Below are 17,928 nucleotides of genomic sequence, written 5' to 3'. Positions count from 1 at the left end.
TGCCACTTTATTGAAACAGGTGCCCATCGCAATATGTTCCCTGGGCTTTCCGCTGTTACTTATCTAAATCCTCACTATACAAAATATGACCTGTCAATTTTCCTACCCCTACGCCGACCCCACGTGTCACCCCTACATACCTAACCCCCATCTATCACTTCCTACTGTACTGCAGTTCGACAAATTGTAAACTTATATTTTTCCTACAGCCTATGACTTCATCTATTAACATCTAACCAACTTAACCTCCTAGACATAATCTTTCACTTCCTGACTCATCCAGGTGAGAGGTTGTTCATCTGTTCCCTTTCAGCATGGGTCACCAATGGTAACAACCATAAACGCATGTCAACCCATGCAAAACTTTCCAGCCTAACGCTAAGCACCTGTCTTAAGTGACAACAACTCTTTAACAAAACAACCTCCTTATGCACCTGTCTCAAGGTAAGTACCTTAAATCAAAACTACTTTTGCTAAATGAAAAGAAAACCTAAACTACTGAAAAGAGGAATGGATGGGAGGGGCCAAAGATCCCCTGTCATCAGGTCACCTGTAACCAAACTGATGGTAGGGACCCTTAAACACCCCAATATATATCCCCTGGGCTTTCTTCCGGAGTGGAATGATGCCCAAAATCGAAATGGCAGTCGCCAGGACTATGCCACCATCCTAATAATCCCAGGGGACATACCGCCCTTTAGTCGGCGGTGCCCCAAGCCCTTTTGGGAGAGAGGGGTGCAGAGCACTGGCAACCTAATTTTATGTGAAAAAGAGTGCTTATTTGAAACTGATGCACATCACAATACTTTCCCTGGGAATTCTGCCTTACAAAACTGAAGCCTCACTATACAAAACATATCATATCTATTTTCCTACCCCCACCCCTCATGTCCCCTACATACCTAACCACACAACTATCTTCTTCCTACTCTACCTCAGTTCTACAATTTGTAACATTCTCCTACCGCCTATGACTGCATCTACTAACATCTAACCAATTTAGGGGCATATCAACAACAACCGGCGATAATTATCTCTAAGCGCACTTAGCGCTAGGATAATTATCGCCGGCTAGCGTGAATTTTTATCGCTGAGATAGCGTAATATTAGCAACGCTTATCTCAATAGCGATAAAAATCCTCACGCTAACAGGCTAACGTGAGATTATCGCTGGAAACCCAGCGATAATCTCACGTTACCTTGTTGATAGGGACAGGCAAACTTAGCCATGATATCCTCCTTCCATAGGATATCATGGCTAAGTTAGAAAAATACCAGATGTAAAAAAGCAGCGTTAACCGCGGTTAGCGCTGCTTTTTTTGTCTCTAACAGGGTTAGCGACATTCTTGATAATAGGAGAAATGTCGCTTAGCGACATTTCTCCTATTATTTTACTCTGGAACGCCCCCTTTGCATCTCATTAGAGATGCAAGGGGAAGCGTAGAGTAAAAGGGTGCTAACATGCAAATTTGCATGTTAGCACCCTGTTGTTGATAGGGCGCTAGTTTTATCTCTCCTTTTTTGGCTTTTAAAGCCAAAAAAGCAGAGATAAAGCCCTTGTTGATATGCCCCTTAACTTCCTATATGTAACCTTTTACTTTATGCCTTGTCCAGGTGAGAGGTTGGTGAATCCCTCCCTTTCAGTGTGGCTCACCACTGGCAACAACAAAAAAACTTATGTTAACCCATGCAGAACTTTCCAGCCCACCACCCCCACCCAGAAAAAGGCTTGCTTTACAGACTTTTTTCTGCACCCCGCACCCAACCTATCTAAACTGGCCTCAACTCACTGATGAATATTCATTGTCCTAGCTAACACCTCTCTTAGTTCCAACAAGTACAAATCCATACCGAACCTTGAGAGATGTACCTCATCTCCCCAGAGGAATTCCACATTCTCATACTTTATGTCAGCATGCTCGATCCTACGGAAACCCTAATCTCTGCAAAGAACTCTCATTTCCCTGTTAATTTTCCTGCAAGCCTTATTACTTCCTGATGGCCTGTTGGCCCTTCTCCAGCTCTGTCTAGGAATAAGCTCCATCCAGATCACAAAGCATCCTGCCAGCCGTCTCTTAATCTCTTTTAAATCTCGCTTCATTGCACATAACGGTCCCAATCCTTTTTCTACCACTAAGTCAATTTACCCGCTGTGGATCACCAAGATGTCTGGACATCTCCTACCTGACAACATGCCATTCAAATCCTTCGACAACTCTTTACAGTGCATGTCCTCTTTACCCCGCCAAGTAACCGGGAACAGGTGACGATCAAAACCCAGATTCACTCCATGTGTTCTCTGCACCGCATGCATCTTTAACCATTTAATAAACAAGTAGCCCACCATCCAAATTGATATGCCCTAAGCTGCGGGGCTTGGAATGGAATCTGTAACAAATAATGTGATCAATGTTTTAAAACAGTAGTCACTGTTCTTAATTAGCCAACCCCCTCAACTGCACATACCTCCTAAAGCAGTCCGAAGTGAATCTGCCCAAATGTATAAGGTCCTCCTGTGCCCATCCACTTCTGCCAGCATAAGTTGCTGCCCCAATGAGAAAGGAAGGTGTCTAATATCCTGCAGCAGAAATTATCAAACTCTCAGAAGCCTTACACAAAACCGACAGCTGTTGGAACGCTGTAGCCAGGGCAACCCCTCGTGCCTAAAAATGTCATCATCTGTGCTCTTCAATATCTCGTCAATTGTCACCCCAGGTTACTGGGCAGTGAGCAAGTACCGGGTAAGGCCACAGAACCACGCTTCTTCCCTTTGTCCGCTGATTAGTCTTAGAATTATGTATCCATACTTCCAGCCAATCATCCTGTCTAGCTACATCTTCCCAGAGCAACCCCCTATGTCCTCTCCCCCTCAACAGATCAGACACCAGAAATGCACCAAAAAACATCCAGATCATAAGTGTGGAAAACGAACATGCTTCCTCAACCCTGCAACATACTAATGGCAGCTCGTGGATAACTTTGCAAAATAATTTCCATGACAAAGGTTACTTCTTCTGCACCGCACGACCCTGCTCCCGTGCCCAACCTTCAACCATTCTCTTCCCCAGTTACCCTGCTGATGGTCATAACCCCATGCCAATATTCCCATGAGTGAAATGCACACTATTTTCACAGCTATAGTCACCCATGACAATCCCCTCTCTGTCTCCATCAAAATAAATTACACCACGTCTTCTGTCCTGCTCCACCCCGCTGGTCTGTGCTGTGCCCATGTTTCCAAAAACTCTACCCATGATTGTGTCTATGCTCTTCTAGTGGACTCGCCCATTGACCCTACCATCAGTTGAAACATTCTTTCTTTCCTACTGTCCACAGTTCCTTAGGCATGAACGTCTTGTGTCTGTCTGCCTCCATGGCAGGTCATGGACTCTCTCCCACTGTGAATGAGACAAAGCATCCGCAATGCCATTGTCCACCCCCCGGCACGTATCTTGCTTTGAACAAAATGTCATGCGCAGGCAACCAAGCACAAATAGCACTCAGCAGCTTCAACACATGCACATCCCTGGCCGACTGTCTGTTTACAATCTGGAACACTGCCAGAACAACACCCTTCGATGTGCCAATTCCGAACACCACAATGTAATGGTTACCTTCCGAGGCAAAAGGTCCAAGAACGCAAGGTGCCTGCTCCCTGACTTTCACTCCGCTGGCCATTCCTCAGTGCACCAACGCCCTTGCCAATACAGTCCAAAACCCATGCATCCTGCTGCATCTAATAAGATCTGTACATCCCACTCTGTTTCAAACAGGTTGCACAGTGGAATCCCGTGGAAGAAACAAAAGAAGCCACATGCACAAATTTTCCTTAACTTCTGCTGAGAAGCTAATGTGGTGAAAGGGCAAAGACAAACCTGACAGTGCAAGGCCCAACCTTCTGCAAAAAGTCTGTCCTGCTCTCACCACACTACATACAAAATTCAAGTGCCCCAGTAACATCTGCACATCCTTTAACCTCACTTTTTCTTTACCAACCATGTCGCTCAATAGACCCTGCATTTTTCATGTTATTCAATTGGCAGCCATGCCAACATTGTCATTGAGTTAATCTCATTTCCTAGAAATTATAGCACCGTACTCGACCCACATTCTTTTCTGGTGCCAGAGGGTCCCTCATTTTGCCCATGAGCTCTTGAAAACTTACCAGCAGCCGCTGGCAGTACGCCGAGCCAGGTTGACTGACAAAGAAAAAGTAATCCAAATAGAATGTCACAAATGTATGTCCAGTGTGCGAAGTAAAAGGCCACTGCAGAAATGAGCTGAAACATTCAAATAGTTGGCAAGATATGGAACAGCCAGCAGCAGCCCCTGGGCAATGTATCACCGCCGTCGAATTGCATGCCTAGCAATGGGACATCATCTGGATGAACTAGCAACAGCTGGAATGCAGACTTAGCGTCACATTTTGCCATTTCTGCCCCTCTGTCTACCCTTTCCACCAGGGATATTGCCACATCCACTGACGAGCATGACAAAAGGTGCCAATTCATCTGGAATGAGATTGTTTCCTGGCCCCCCACTTCGGGCCATGATAGATGCTGAATTTGCCAGAATTAGCCTTTCTCCTTCTTGGGCACAACCCTGATTCATGACACTATCAAATTGCCCATTGGTCAGTTATCGAAGGGGTGAGCGATCCTGCTCTCCTGTATTTCTTTCCACAGCTTGTCCCTCACCACCTGCTTGTGTTCCGTGGCTGACCTCAGATTATCCACCCACCTCCTTTCTCTCTAACCTTGTACCCCAATTGAAGCCCACGGTTGAAACCCTTCCTTAAGTATTCCTGCATCCCTTTCCTGGTTGTAGAATCAGTGCCAAAACTCTAATCTTTCCAACTTAAGCAATGAATGAGCCTTTTGCCACAGATCCCTGTGCACCCTGGTCCTGCCTGTAGCCAAATGATTGCTGTGGCTGGTGTGGTACAGGGCACCCATGATATTGCTTTCGCTGCCCTGAGGTCTGCCTTTGGTCTCCTCATGTGCTCCTGAAACAGACTATGAGCGTGTTTTTCCAGAAAATTTTGAGCACCTGGACCAAAATGTGCAATATTGCTGTGTGCACAACCCTTTGTTGTAGTCCCAACACGCTCCTGATTGTCTACCCTGTCCCTTTCTAGCTGTCTCCACCTCTCCCTGGGTGGAAAGTCCTTGAAAGTCCTGATAAACAATGGGATGTCCACTGGCTGTGAAAATAGTTTTACCAAATATGAATGGGCCCATGATGTGTTGCCACAAGTCAGAGTCAATCTCCCCCACTTCACCTCGGAGTCCAAGTCCATACGGACCCTAAACCCATCATCATATTTTGCCCAGGCATGCCCCCCATATGTGATCTACGCTTTATGAATTACATCTATGGGCCCGGTTACGATGCCATCCAGAAAGGCTCCGAACTGCATCTGATTCGATCGAATCCGATTCGGAACCCGCCTTTCCAAACGACTCGGACACGTTTCCCAACGACCGATTACGATGGCTGGAAAGCGTTCGAACTGTCCAACTCGGTTCTGAAAGGCATTGGGAGTAACCGAGTCATTCAGAGGCAAATCATAGCAGTCTACGGACTTTGTTTCCAGCCGAGTGATTAGGATTCAGATTCAACCAGCCTTTTAAATTCGGTTGTGCCGACACGAATTGGCTGTTGGAATCTGATTTTTGGGGCCCGTAGCAAGCCCCCCTTCACTGGGGCCCTCTGAATTAGACCCGTGGGGGTACCCATGGGTACCCCCTTCCCATGCATGCACAGTGTGGCAGGCACCATGGGGTGCTTGCCACAGGGTGCAAGCTTTTCCCCAACCTCCCCTTTTGTCCTTAAGAGCCTGTGTTCTCGTTCGGAACACAGGCTCCAATTGAAGTCTATGGGAGTCCGACCGAACGATGTCCGGAAGCATCGTAATCATTCAGTTGGACTCGCAGAACCTGATTCATTCGGAAACGATTCCGGAACTGATTCGGTTCGACTGCTTTCCAGATGGCATCTTAATTGTGCCCTATGTATTTAAAGGCACCCGTGACCTCTTAGAGAGCTCATACTCCTCTTTGTTAGAGCCCTCCTTGGAGTACAGCTCCCAGTCAAGTAACTTGCACATTTGCACATACTCCCCCTTCCATATATCCTTTTTGGCCAGCATCCACGGTGCCCCCAAGAGCTTTGTCACCCCCATATAGAGAAACTTCTTAATTTACAATACCTTGCTTTCTAGCCTTGGGCATGCCCTGTGCCTCCTTGTCCCCATTTTTGAGTTCCTCTGTGCCCACTGCAATGTCTGTCACATAGCTGCCCTTGATCAGCCATGCGCCCTCACCTCCCCTCCTGCGTCTAAACCCATGGATACCATCACTAGGCCTGGTGTTGCCGCCCTGCCTTTCTTACCTGACCTCGTTCAGAAGCTCTTTGTCTAGCTATTTGACTTTGTTTCTCCTGCACCCCACACTGCTGTACACCACCTGCTGCCGGTAACACACCATACAGAGAAGAATTAACATCCCCATCCTTTTGTCTCCTTTGTTCCACCAAAACTACTCTGCCTCCCCAGGAGCGTCATCATCCAGCACCTCGCCTTAATGTCACCCTCAGCATCATCCTCCCCTACCCAACTAGGGCCTGCCATCTCCCTCTGCTGTATTACCACTGACTTCCACCGTGTCGGGCTGATGGTCAAAGTCTTGGGGGGCTGTTACAACCCCTCCAGACCATTCTGCTGATGCTGCTCTTCAAAACCTTTCTCCGAAGGAGCCAGAGGCGGCTGGAAACCTTCCCAATGGTAGTGCTGAATTCTGAACGAGCGAGTACGATGAACGATTTGGACAGCCGATTTGCCTTGGTCCCAGCGAGACAAAACGGCTGTCGAAAGAGTACTTCAGGGGGCCATAGCAGGCCCCCTTTCACCGGGCCCTCTGAATATGTCGTGGGGGTGCCCATGGGTCCCCCGATCCAGGCATGCACAGTGTGGCAGGCTCCATGGGGTGTCTGCCACAGGGTGTACGCTTTTCCCCACCCACCCCTTTTTGCTATGGATGCCTGTGTACGCGTCTGTACACAGGCTCTCATAGAGTTCACTGGGAATCCGAGCCAACCGAGTTCGTAAGCATACGGCTGCATCGTACTCGCTCGTTCGGACCCTCGGAGCACGTTTCGCTCAGAAAGTCCTCCAGATCCGAGAAGTACGGAGGGCTTTCCTATCGGAATTGGACCCTTAGTTTTGTTACATTTCTTTACAAAGCCAATCACCCCTTGCATGGCTTTGTATATATCTACTATCATTTTGCATTGTGACACTATGGGGCCGATTCCGATCTGGGTCGGAAAGCTCTCCGACCGATCCGGATCCGGAGTGTTTTCCGACCGAGCTGGAGTCCTGCAGTCTGACCGAGGGAGTACGATGCGGCCGTATGCTGCCGGACTCGGTTCGGTCGGACTCCCATAGAAGTCAATGGGAGCCGGTCGTACGACGCGTACATGGGCACCCATTGACTGAATGGGTACATCGCGCACAAGGGCGCCCCCTACAGTGGATATGCGTCAGTGCCATCCGCACCGTACATGCCTGTGTTGTGGGGACCCTTGGGTCTCCCCCTGTGTCTGAGTCCGACGCGGACCCCCAAAGGTAACTTCAAGGACGTTTTGCGAGCCGGACACTCCGGCTCGCACCTGCTGTCCGACGCGTGCATCATACTGGCTCGGTCGTAAATCTCATTAATTGCACACCATGGTTAGCTTACGGCCGAGACGTACAGAGCGGTTCGGACCCGGAAACGACTCGGTTGGTGAATTTCACGTAGCTCGCATCGTACTTGCTCGCTCGAACAGCTGTACGAGTCGGGCGGAAAACACGCATATGGCTCGTAGTTTTTCCGACCGGATCGCGTTCGGTGCCCTTCCAACCCGGATCGGAATCGGCCCCAAAATGTTAGTAAATCTGGCCCATGGTTTGCCAGCCAGAAAAGGAGAATAAATGTTTTATGCCAAACTGATGATGCACTATTTCTCTCAAAATGTACCTTTCTTGCATAAGCCGCAATTCACTAATGGGTTCCATCTGAATCTGATCAAGTAGCGACCACTAGCAGGGGAAATCGGTGGGGCGGCACGGGCGAGATAAAAAAAAACAAAACGTACCTGAAGCCCCACATCCGTTGCCTCCCTTCCTCTTCAGAAAATGTTCACACGGGCTCCCAGAGTCCCCTGCGCCAATCCAGATGCTACTCTCATGCTGGTATTACCCAGCATGAGAGAAGTATAGGCATTGTGCAGAGTGGGCTGGTTCTACGCTCCAGCAGGTACTGGGGAGCCTGTGCTCCTAAGCCTGCCGATATCTTTAAGCAATAGTCTGGCCATATCCCAGTGCTCATGTCGGGTTGGGCATCCTAAGACTGTCAGGGGCTTATTTACAAGCCCCTTGTGTCTCTGGTGCATCACTTTTAATAAGGGAAAAAGTGACGCACCTGTGGCGCAAGGGTCTTATAAATAAGCCCCGCAGTGTCCTGAGCCCACCACTCCTCCTGCTCCTGATGGCCTCACCCTCAAGACGCAGAAGTGACTCTGGAGTAAAATAAAATTATAATAAAGCAGTTTTAATAACTGCTTTATGCTTGACGGTCCTCCACCATAACGGATAAGCCGCCCCTGATGTTCTGATCCCTCATTTTGAGAACTCAAGCCTGAAAAGTAGGGTTGTTAGAAGCTCATCACTTCACAATTTTGCATAAAAATACTTCAGCTTTGTGAAGTTCAAAATAAGGAGATATAATAAAGTCCTATGCAATATCAAGAAAAACATTTGCACTGCTGCTCAGGGCTGCAAGCACCAAACCACATGTGTGCAACTCATGGGAGTAGCCAGAAAAATAAAGTGCCCTCCACTTTGAGCCCTATCGCACTACATAGGTGTGCGAAACAAGCAATCCTGATTCCTTTATGGATGGTCCACCCGAATTGTTGTCCTAATTCTTCCTTTACTTCTCTTTCCTTCTCTAAAGTCTTCTTTCAGGCTATCGTTCCATTTGCCTCACACTTATTTATTTTTCATTTGCACTTTTTACCCCTTCTCCTCCTTTAATCATGTTTGGTTCCTTTGCCACCCTTTGGCCCCCCAGCCACACATGCAGTATCATTTCTTAGCTTGTGTGTCGGTCTTGTGGGCTGTGAGTCATAGATCAACGTTAAGAGGGGTCAATAAGAACTATTTAATCTGTCCACTGCCCCCCCCTCCCCCCCAGCTGAAGCTGGTATAGTGAGCTACGCCCTTAGCACAACTAGTACATACTTCGTTCTTTACGGTATGCGAACGACTGGCAGCTGTATTCATGGTGCAGCAATGTTCCAACACCAATCACGGCCATAGCCTCTATAAATAAGGCTCCCTGTTTTCTGTTTTTACGGGTTTTTACAGATAAATACAGACAGAAAACCATGTGTTTTCTGTCTCTATTTACTTTTAAAAGTGGATAAATACAGAACATTGGGCTGCTTTTAAGGCAGTCTTTCATGAATTATAGCCGAACAGCTGAGCAGATGGACAACATGGAAAATTCAAAAACAGGATGAAATTTCTTTAAATAGTGGCATGTGTCAATATTTATTTGGGGTATAATGCTAGCATTTACCAGTGGATGCATTGTTATGTAATATCTGGCTGTACATGGGATGATAATGTGCGACTTTGACTTGGCTAGATAGTACAGTAAGTCCTCAGACAGTCATGAGTTTAAAGTGCGTTTCTTTATATGTTTCAGACGAAACTGCACCATTAATGTAGGCAAGGATATCAACTGCAGTGCCACAAGAGATAATGCCAACATGCAGGGAAGCACCTCCAGCTTCATGGACTATTATTGGCAGTGTGGAGAATTACTGTATGCTCAGTTGCCACCTAACTGGGGAGGCCTCTGCACATTGGTCACTTTGCACGCCCTGATTTTGGTGATTCCGGGAGTTTATCTATCACTTCATGAACACCCCATGAGCCGTCCAACGAATTTGTTACTGCATCACCGAAGGAGAAGTACTGTAAAATAATATGGCAATACTACTTGGAATGATGTTCCCCAAGAGTACCATTTGTTTAATAATGCACAGTTGTTCTGTGTATGTATTCTGCCACTTGCTCAGGCAAAGGCAACTACTCAGTGGCTACAGATAACTCAATGGGAACTCTTCAGGACTATCAATACTGCAAAAGATGGGTTTAATGCCATAAAAAGAAGAGTTGCATTCCATGACAATAATGATAATGCAGCACCGTTATGTACTTGATCTTATGACGGCCGTGGAAGGACGGGTATGTGTAAAGATTGGGACTGCTTGCTGTACTTATGTCTCAGCAAATGATGCAGACAATGGCACTTTGTCAGAGGCTATATAAACTTTTCATATTCTGCAGAAGAAAAAATGGTAGATCAAGAGGTGCCCCAGGTAAATGGCTTAGTGGGTGGTTTTTTTTAATACCATCCTGGATGTCCAGAATGTTTGGAATCTTGTTGCCAACTCTTGTGGCCCTACTATTGATCTATTTTGGTATTCAATTAATTCTAGCATTTTGTAGGAGGATCAGTACAAAGGTGGGAGGGATGTTTACAGTTAGGATACCAACACGAGTAGTAGATGTTCATGGCAATACCTCGTGCCAAGTTTAGACGCAGGTTTAGAACCAGTAGTTGAAATATCAACTAGAAGGAGAATGTTGGAGAGGGAATGAAACATGAAGAAATGACACTACAGCAGATACCAGTAGAAAGCAATACAAAAATATTTGTGGTGAAAGAACAGTGCAGGTGCAAATCTCATGCTGATGCAAGAGAGGTAAAGAGTTCACTTAAAAAATAGAGCGCATGACCTCCAAGGTCTTAGTTAAAGGAAAATCCGTGCTTGTAAGCTTGACAGAATTTATCGTCTCTGCACAAACACACATTTCATGGCCCAGTAAATTGAAAACATGATTAAAGAATAGGAGCAGGAGATTGAATTAGCCAAAAGTACACAAAATCTATTGAGAAGTCTTAGGGACAGAACGAGTAAAACACATAAGCAACTACACATGCATTCATAAGAAGTAAATAAATGGTTTGTTAAGCATTGTTGGAATTGCAATAAAGAATGTGTAGAAAATCGGTTAAGAGGTTAGGGACACAAGCTACGAGATGTTTCTGTAACCAATATGAAACTGCTAAGTAACTTATTATTTTACCTTTTGTAATAAGCATTGTTCATGTTGCTGTATAAGTGGCTGCCTATGAAGCAGCAAATTGAGACGGGCTGTTCACCTGTGTGGAGATAGCTAGTCTTCCTGCTGCGACAGTAAAAAGCTGTTTGTCTTACCAAGAGGAGTCTTGTCTTCTTCTTAATTTTACTTACCCCGCAACATACTCCTCAATCTAGCTGCGGCATTCAACACTGTCAATAATAACATTCTGCTGTACACTTTCAAGTAAAGGATTAGATTCAATGAAACAGTTCTATGTTGGTTTTCCAAATACTTGAACAACCAGCCTCAACAAACTCAGCTGAACAGGACTCTTTCAAATCTGGCTCCATTGTCCAAGGGGTGGCACAAGGATTAATACTATCTCCACCTCTTTTTAGCCTATACACAGAACCTCTGTCCGCAACTTTAAAATACTCAAACCTCTCCTCCTATCTTTAAGCCGGTAGTACACAGCTGCATCTAAAAGTTTAATTTAAAAAAATGTATTCCATGTCTAGATCAAATTCTAAAGAACATACAAGCGTGGCTGTTGTTCAACCAACTGAAGCTTAACCTGCTGGAGACGGAATTCCTTCTCATCTTCCCTCCGCCTCTACCCACCTGCTCCAAAGATTCAACCCCAGTCAAAAATTAGCTGGACTCGCTTAATGAGCCAAACTGCAAACCCAAAATAATTGAATGCGCCATATCTCTTAATAAGTTTGAAACTTCAACCAGATATCAATGCCACAGCAAAAAAGTGCTCAACCCCAGCTCATAAATATTAAACCGTTCATCCCAGAATCAAATTTTTAAAATGAGGGCAATATTTCTAATAGTCTCTAGGCTCAACTATGGCAATCTTTTACTCACTAGAATCTTTAAAACATGCCTACCCCCAAAGAATACATCCTTAAATGTTGCAGCAAGGCTAATCTCAAGAGTGACATGCTTCGGTCCCATAACTCTCATCTGACTTTCAATTGAAGTGAGAAGCATATTCCAAGTTGCCTGTATTACACACAAAGCCTTGCACTGTGGCACCCCAAAATCATTGGCTTAAAAAATTCACCCTGCCCCGGGACACAGTTCTCTTCATTGAACTGAATCTTTAAATCTAGAAACAACCATTGTCAAGAAACAACCAGCTGCTGAGTCTTCTCTTGAAGTGCTTCCAGAATATGGAACTCAGACCCTTTAAAGCACCTACTGATTCAGAAATAGTTAATTAACTGCAATTATTCTTTATAGCATTGTAAATGTATTGAGAGAGAGAGAGGGGCGCAGCACAGACCACTGACAACTTAGTTTTGGGTGTAAAATGCCACTTTATTGAAACAGGTGCCCATCACAATATGTTCCCTGGGCTTTCCGCTGTTACTTATCTAAATCCTCACTATACAAAATATGACCTGTCAATTTTCCTACCCCTACGCCGACCCCACGTGTCACCCCTACATACCTAACCCCCATCTATCACTTCCTACTGTACTGCAGTTCTACAAATTGTAAACTTATCTTTTTCCTACAGCCTATGACTTCATCTATTAACATCTAACCAACTTAACCTCCTAGACATAATCTTTCACTTCCTGACTCATCCAGGTGAGAGGTTGTTCATCTGTTCCCTTTCAGCATGGGTCACCAATGGTAACAACCATAAACGCATGTGAACCCATGCAAAACTTTCCAGCCTAACGCTAAGCACCTGTCTTAAGTGACAACAACTCTTTAACAAAACAACCTCCTTATGCACCTGTCCCAAGGTAAGTACCTTAAATCAAAACTACTTTTGCTAAATGAAGAGAAAACCTAAACTACTGAAAAGAGGAATGGATGGGAGGGGCCAAAGATCCCCTGCCATCAGGTCACCTGTAACCAAAATGATGGTAGGGACCCTTAAACACCCCAATATATATCCCCTGGGCTTTCTTCCGGAGTGGAATGATGCCCAAAATCGAAATGGCAGTCGCCTGGACTATGCCACCATCCTAATAATCCCAGGGGACATACCGCCCTTTAGTCGGCGGTGCCCCAAGCCCTTTTGGGAGAGAGGGGTGCAGAGCACTGGCAACCTAATTTTATGTGAAAAAGAGTGCTTATTTGAAACTGATGCACATCACAATACTTTCCCTGGGAATTCTGCCTTACAAAACTGAAGCCTCACTATACAAAACATATCATATCTATTTTCCTACCCCACCCCTCATGTCCCCTACATACCTAACCACACAACTATCTTCTTCCTACTCTACCTCAGTTCTACAATTTGTAACATTCTCCTACCGCCTATGACTGCATCTACTAACATCTAACCAATTTAGGGGCATATCAACAACAACCGGCAATAATTATCTCTAAGCGCACTTAGCGCTAGGATAATTATCGCCGGCTAGCGTGAATTTTTATCGCTGAGATAGCGTAATATTAGCAACGCTTATCTCAATAGCGATAAAAATCCTCACGCTAACAGGCTAACGTGAGATTATCGCTGGAAACCCAGCGATAATCTCACGTTACCTTGTTGATAGGGACAGGCAAACTTAGCCATGATATCCTCCTTCCATAGGATATCATGCCTAAGTTAGAAAAATACCAGATGTAAAAAAGCAGCGTTAACCGAGGTTAGCGCTGCTTTTTTTGTCTCTAACAGGGTTAGCGACATTCTTGATAATAGGAGAAATGTCGCTTAGCGACATTTCTCCTATTATTTTACTCTGGAACGCCCCCTTTGCATCTCATTAGAGATGCAAGGGGAAGTGTAGAGTAAAAGGGTGCTAACATGCAAATTTGCATGTTAGCACCCTGTTGTTGATAGGGCGCTAGTTTTATCTCTCCTTTTTTGGCTTTTAAAGCCAAAAAAGCAGAGATAAAGCCCTTGTTGATATGCCCCTTAACTTCCTATATGTAACCTTTTACTTTCTGCCTTGTCCAGGTGAGAGGTTGGTGAATCCCTCCCTTTCAGTGTGGCTCACCACTGGCAACAACAAAAAAACTTATGTTAACCCATGCAGAACTTTCCAGCCCACCACCCCCACCCAGAAAAAGGCTTGCTTTACAGACTTTTTTCTGCACCCCGCACCCAACCTATCTAAACTGGCCTCAACTCACTGATGAATATTCATTGTCCTAGCTAACACCTCTCTTAGTTCCAACAAGTACAAATCCATACCGAACCTTGAGAGATGTACCTCATCTCCCCAGAGGAATTTCACATTCTCATACTTTATGTCAGCATGCTCGATCCTACGGAAACCCTAATCTCTGCAAAGAACTCTCATTTCCCTGTTAATTTTCCTGCAAGCCTTATTACTTCCTGATGGCCTGTTGGCCCTTCTCCAGCTCTGTCTAGGAATAAGCTCCGTCCAGATCACAAAGCATCCTGCCCGCCGTCTCTTAATCTCTTTTAAATCTCGCTTCATTGCACATAACGGTCCCAATCCTTTTTCTACCACTAAGTCAATTTACCCGCTGTAGATCACCAAGATGTCTGGACATCTCCTACCTGACAACATGCCATTCAAATCCTTCGACAACTCTTTACAGTGCATGTCCTCTTTACCCCGCCAAGTAACCGGGAACAGGTGACGATCAAAACCCAGATTAACTCCATGTGTTCTCTGCACCGCATGCATCTTTAACCATTTAATAAACAAGTAGCCCACCATCCAAATTGATATGCCCTAAGCTGCTGGGCTTGGAATGGAATCTGTAACAAATAATGTGATCAATGTTTTAAAACAGTAGTCCCTGTTCTTAATTAGCCAACCCCCTCAACTGCACATACCTCCTAAAGCAGTCCGAAGTGAATCTGCCCAAATGTATAAGGTCCTCCTGTGCCCATCCACTTCTGCCAGCATAAGTTGCTGCCCCAATGAGAAAGGAAGGTGTCTCATATCCTGCAGCAGAAATTATCAAACTCTCAGAAGCCTTACACAAAACCGACAGCTGTTGGAACGCTGTAGCCAGGGCAACCCCTCGTGCCTAAAAATGTCATCATCTGTGTTCTTCAATATCTCGTCAATTGTCACCCCAGGTTACTGGGCAGTGAGCAAGTACCTGGAAGGCCACAGAACCACGCTTCTTCCCTTTGTCCGCTGAATAGTCTTAGAATTATGTATCCATACTTCCAGCCAATCATCCTGTCTAGCTACATCTTCCCAGAGCAACCCCCTATGTCCTCTCCCCCTCAACAGATCAGACACCAGAAATGCACCAAAAAACATCCAGATCATAAGTGTGGAAAACGAACATGCTTCCTCAACCCTACAACATACTAATGGCAGCTCGTGGATAACTTTGCAAAATAATTTCCATGACAAAAGTTACTTCTTCTGCACCGCACAACCCTGCTCCCGTGCCCAACCTTCAACCATTCTCTTCCCCAGTTACCCTGCTGATGGTCATAACCCCATGCCAATATTCCCATGAGTGAAATGCACACTATTTTCACAGCTATAGTCACCCATGACAATCCCCTCTCTGTCTCCATCAAAATAAATTACACCACGTCTTCTGTCCTGCTCCACCCCGCTGGTCTGTGCTGTGCCCATGTTTCCAAAAACTCTACCCATGATTGTGTCTATGCTCTTCTAGTAGACTCGCCCATTGACCCTACCATCAGTTGAAACATTCTTTCTTTCCTACTGTCCACAGTTCCTTAGGCATGAACGTCTTGTGTCTGTCTGCCTCCATGGCAGGTCATGGACTCTCTCCCACTGTGAATAAGACAAAGCATCCGCAATGCCATTGTCCACCCCCCGGCACGTATCTTGCTTTGAACAAAATGTCATGCGCAGGCAACCAAGCACAAATAGCACTCAGCAGCATAAACACATGCACATCACTGGCCGACTGTCTGTTTACAATCTGGAACACTGCCAGAACAACACCCTTCGATGTGCCAATTCCGAACACCACAATGTAATGGTTACCTTCCGAGGCAAAAGGTCCAAGAACGCAAGGTGCCTGCTCCCTGACTTTCACTCCGCTGGCCATTCCTCAGTGCACCAACGCCCTTGCCAATACAGTCCAAAACCCATGCATCCTGCTGCATCTAATAAGATCTGTACATCCCACTCTGTTTCAAACAGGTTGCACAGTGGAATCCCGTGGAAGAAACAAAAGAAGCCACATGCACAAATTTTCCTTAACTTCTGCTGAGAAGCTAATGTGGTGAAAGGGCAAAGACAAACCTGACAGTGCAAGGCCCAACCTTCTGCAAAAAGTCTGTCCTGCTCTCACCACACTGCATACAAAATTCAAGTGCCCCAGTAACACCTGCACATCCTTTAACCTCACTTTTTCTTTACCAAGTATGTCGCTCAATAGACCCTGCATTTTTCATGTTATTCAATTGGCAGCCATGCCCACATTGTCATTGAGTTAATCTCATTTCCTAGAAATTATAGCACCGTACTCAACCCACATTCTTTTCTGGTGCCAGAGGGTCCCTCATTTTGCCCATGAGCTCTTGTAAACTTACCAGCAGCCGCTGGCAGTACGCCGAGCCAGGTTGACTGACAAAGAAAAAGTAATCCAAATAGAATGTCACAAATGTATGTCCAGTGTGCGAAGTAAAAGGCCACTGCAGAAATGAGCTGAAACATTCAAATAGTTGGCAAGATATGGAACAGCCAGCATCAGCCCCTGGGCAATGTATCACCGCCGTCGAATTGCATGCCTAGCAATGGGACATCATCTGGATGAACTAGCAACAGCTGGAATGCAGACTTAGCGTCACATTTTGCCATTTCTGCCTCTCTGTCTACCCTTTCCACCAGGGATATTGCCACATCCACTGACGAGCATGACAAAAGGTGCCAATTCATCTGGAATGAGATTGTTTCCTGGCCCCCCACTTCGGGCCATGATAGATGTTGAATTTGCCAGAATTAGCCTTTCTCCTTCTTGGGCACAACCCTGATTCATGACACTATCAAATTGCCCATTGGTCAGTTATCGAAGGGGTGAGCGATCCTGCTCTCCTGTATTTCTTTCCACAGCTTGTCCCTCACCACCTGCTTGTGTTCCGTGGCTGACCTCAGATTATCCACCCACCTCCTTTCTTTCTAACCTTGTACCCCAATTGAAGCCCATGGTTGAAACTCTTCCTTAAGTATTCCTTCATCCCTTTCCTGGTTGTAGAATCACAGCCAAAACTCTAATCTTTCCAACTTAAGCAATGAATGAGCCTTTTGCCACAGATCCCTGTGCACCCTGGCCCTGCCTGTAGCCAAACGATTGCTGTGGCTGGTGTGGTACAGGGCACCTATAATATTGCTTTCACTGCCCTGAGGTCTGCCTTTGGTGTCCTCATGTGCTCATGAAACAGTCTATGAGCGTGTTTTTTCCAGAACATTTTGAGCACTTGTACCAAAATGTGCAATATTGCTGTGTGCACAACCCTTTGTTGTAGTCCCAACACGCTCCTGATTGTCTACCCTGTCCCTTTCTAGCTGTCTCCACCTCTCCCTGGGTGGAAAGTCCTTGAAAGTCCTGATAAGCAATGGGAAGTCCACTGGCTGTGAAAATAGTTTTACCAAATATGAATGGGCCCATGATGTGTTGCCACAAGTCAGAGTTAATCTCCCCCACTTCACCTCGGAGTCCAAGTCCATACGGACCCTAAACCCATCGTCATATTTTGCCCAGGCATGCCCCCCATATGTGATCTACGCTTTATGAATTACATCTATGGGCCCGGTTACCATCCAGAAAGGCTC

At 45.8% G+C, this 17,928-nt stretch overlaps 1 pseudogene; it reads right to left on the bottom strand.

Annotated features, from left to right (window-relative positions):
• Positions 1 to 1,786: 1,786 nt before the first annotated feature.
• The window catches only part of LOC146832977 (uncharacterized), a 96,730-nt pseudogene continuing 80,588 nt past the window's right edge, over positions 1,787 to 17,928 (bottom strand).

This window comes from Triturus cristatus, chromosome 4_2 (genome assembly GCF_964204655.1).
Source record: "Triturus cristatus chromosome 4_2, aTriCri1.1, whole genome shotgun sequence".
Taxonomy (NCBI): Eukaryota; Metazoa; Chordata; class Amphibia; order Caudata; family Salamandridae; genus Triturus; species Triturus cristatus.
The sequence above is the reverse complement of the archived record's forward strand: the minus strand, read 5'-3'. Positions and strand labels throughout refer to the sequence as shown.